Raw genomic sequence first — 3,748 nt, 5'->3', positions numbered from 1 at the left:
AGACACATGCACACGTATGTTTATTGCAGCACTATTCACAATAGCAAAACTTGGAACCAACCCAAATGTACATTAATAATAGACTGGATTAAGAAAATGTGGCACATATACACCATAGAATACTATGCAACCATAAAAAAGGATGTGTTCATGTCCTTTGCAGGTATGTGGATGAAGCTGGAAACCATCATTCTGAGCAAACTGTCACAAAGACAGAAAACCAAACACCACATGTTCTCACTCATAGGTGGGAATTGAACAATGAGAACACTTGGACACAGGAAGGGGAACATCTCACACTGGGGCCTGTCAGGGAGTGCGGGGCTGAGGGAGGCATAACATTAGGAGAAATACCTAATGTAAATGATGAGTTAATGGGTGCAGTAAACCAACATGGCACATGTATACCTGTGTAACAAACCCACATGTTGTGCACATGTACCCTAGAACTTAAAGTATAATTAAAAAAAAAACAACAACAACAAGAAGGCATTGGGAAATTAGAGATTGACTGTATTGGTTAATGGCAAAATGGTAAGCTTGACTCCTCCCAAAGATTTAGAACTTTCCAACATTCCAACAATTTAGGCAGCGCCTTTCCTTTCTTCTTCCACATCCTGCTTTTGCCAGGGCTTGCCCGACCTCCAGCCTGAGCCCCCTTGCCCTCAACTACTTGAATCAATAATTAAGCCCCTGCAGCTAGAAAGTCGAAATGCCCGAAAATTGTAGTCTGCAGTGCTACAGATGGAAGTTCAAAGCCTTCCTACCTGTTGAGACCTGAGCCCAGGTTCTCAATTGCTGATGAAGTCAGCAATGTTTATGGCAAATGCAGTAAGTGAAACAATAGCCTCCAGGTTGTAATACAGGCCTTGGCAGGCATGTGACAGAGAAGGTTTGTTATATGCTTAAGGATGTGTTGAAAACTCCATTAACTGAAAGCAGGGGGGTGTTGGCGGGCGGGGTGGGGAGGGAGTGGGGCGGAGGTGGCTAGGCAACACTTTGTATTCTTTTTTGAGTTTAACTACTGATGGTGCTCTAGTGTGTGACTGCTGGATGTTCACTGCAAAGAACTGATATCACTAAACATCAGGGGTTCTAATTGCATTCAGAGCCCTTCAACTAAATAAAAATTTCCAGAATATCTACTAGATTTGTATCATAACACTTTTTTGAAAACACTATATTGTAAAAATCAGGAATTTAGTGTCCTAGTATTTTTGATTTGGTTAAGGAAACAAGATTAACACATCAGAAATAATTGGAACCTAATTCATGCAGTTTTGGAAGTTATTTGGTTTTATGATTGAAATTTTCTGCCTATTCACAAACTGCTCTTATTTTCAATTCAATTTAACAAGGCTTTATTGTGTACCTAGTTTTTGCTAAGTACTGTACAGTGCAGTGTAACATCATGAGCATAAGTTTAAAATCAGACCTAGTTTCAAATTCTGACCCTGCTATTTACTAGTTGCAAGATTTTTACGAAACTTCTAGAATCACTGTTTCCTACATAATAACTTTCATCTTTTAGGATTTTGTTAAAACTGTATCTTAATGTATGAAAGTCACCTAGTACAGTGCTTAGTAGACATTGGATGAATGATGCCTTTGTTATTCTAGGCATTGTGAAGACTACAGAAATGAGCAAGAGATAATCCCTGCTTTTAAAGAGTTCATTATATAATTATAAACAACAATGCCAGAGCTGAGTAAAGGTGACCCAGGACATTTTGCAACTTAAATTTAATTTGAATTTGGTTCTCCATTTACTTTTGAGGCTAGCAAGTTTTGCACGTCTGTTTTGTGAGGCAAAACTATACCAACAACCAAGGGGCAAACTCCAAATTTCAACACCTTTCTTTTTACTACTACTAGACCTAGCATATATGGGATGGTAGAAGAATGTGTGACTCAGGATTAATGAAAATAAAGCTCAGCTGACCTTTCATCATTCTCTACATTTTAAACTAGGACATCTACTTTTCAGGACTCTTAGTGAAAATGACAGGAATTGACTCAAAGTAGCTTTAGCCAAGTATTGCATATAGCAGAGCACAACCTCTAATTGAAGAAAGAGCTTCCAGGTTAGTCCAGCATGGGTCATATGGTTGTCATTGAGCCAATTCTTCTAGCTACAAGGATGTTGGTCTCTAATTGGCCAGGTCTGGGTCAAGTGCTTTTCCTTTTGCTGTTGCTGATTGGCCAAAACCAATGGTCATCTCACTGAGTCTATTCTGCCTGGTGAACTACATGTTCTCTTGGAGAGCTGAAACTCCTGGAGGAGAAATCAGCTTCTTGAGACCCTCTAAAACCTCACCAATTCTCCAAATTTCAGTGAGGTCACTAGCCTTAGGGAGATTTTGTTGTACCAAGACTACTACTTTGGAGGAGGCTATAAACTTGAGTAGCCCATCCCACTCCATTACACAATTATTTGGGAGAGACCTAATTTCATTGACTGCTTACTCTGGGAAGATGAGCTGTGTTCCCTTGAGCCAAAAGTCAAATGTGCCAGTATTAACACTAGACAGAAGAGAAATGTCACAAACAACCAAATGCCTCCATGCTCCTGCACAAGCCAATGCATCACAGGCACAGTAACCTCCTGCAGTTTTCTTATCGCTATGAGCTAGATCTTGTCTATTCTTATCACCAGCACCACACCATATCATTCTCAATGGGCGTTTACTATTTTCATGCTACCAGGGACAGTCACCTATATAGCATGATTTCAAAGGTTACAAGAAAGTTCCCTCTCGCTTCCCTAAACTATCCAAGTTACCCACTAATATCATCTGAAAGTCATACCCTCAATGTCCTTTTTAGAGATTTTCTTGAGAATGAGTCCTATTAGAACACTAGGCTGAGTTAAAAAAAAAAAAAGTTCCTTGTGTTCTCATTGACACTAACTAACTGCAACCAAATGTTGGATGACACTCTTCACTTTGGAGAATCAATTTTCTCAACTGTCAAACCAGAAATGTGGAGAGGACATACAAGATCCCTTAAAAGTAACTTACTTAACTTCCTGGCACACAGCAGGTATTTGATGAGGGTTGATTGGTCTTTGCTTCTCCTTTCCCTCTCCCACCTTCACATTTTGTGATTCAGTGTCTGATTGACTTCTTGGCCTATTCACTCATTATCAGGAAAAATAAAGTAGAAAATGGGATCTGAGATGATGAAATTTTGATTTGGAAGAAGGAAGAAGTAAAAGCATAAATATATTTTGGGTTACTGTCAAATAATGACATCTTTTATTTTAAACACTTCACCTAAGCCTGGTAAACATGCTAGAGGCCAGCACGCAGCAATTGGAAGTCAACACTTTCGGGTATATTCATGAGACACTCTCACCCTGATCCCAGGATCCTCTTTTTATAACCTGTCCCTATAAATAGCCAGGGCTTTCAAAAGTAAATTTCTCTGGACATATGAGAGACAGAGGAGAGAGGGAGGGAAGGAGGAAAGAAAGAAGAAGAGGAGGACGAGTGGAAGAAAGAAGAATTTAGAGCTCCTTGGAGAACCAAAAAAGGGCTAAGAAGGAGGGGGCGGAGCAAGATGGCCGAATAGGAACAGCTCCAGTCTCCAACTCCCAGTGCGAGCGACACAGAAGACCGGTGATTTCTGCATTTTCAACTGAGGTACTGGGGTCATCTCACTAGGGAGTGCCGGACAATCGGTGCTGGTCAGTTGCTGCAGACCGACCAGCGAGAGCAGAAGCAGGGCAAGGCATCGCCTCACCTGG

This window comes from Rhinopithecus bieti, unplaced genomic scaffold (assembly GCF_001698545.2).
Source record: "Rhinopithecus bieti isolate Rb0 unplaced genomic scaffold, ASM169854v2 scaffold_12653, whole genome shotgun sequence".
Lineage (NCBI taxonomy): Eukaryota > Metazoa > Chordata > Mammalia > Primates > Cercopithecidae > Rhinopithecus > Rhinopithecus bieti.
This window is presented reverse-complemented; position numbering follows the sequence as displayed.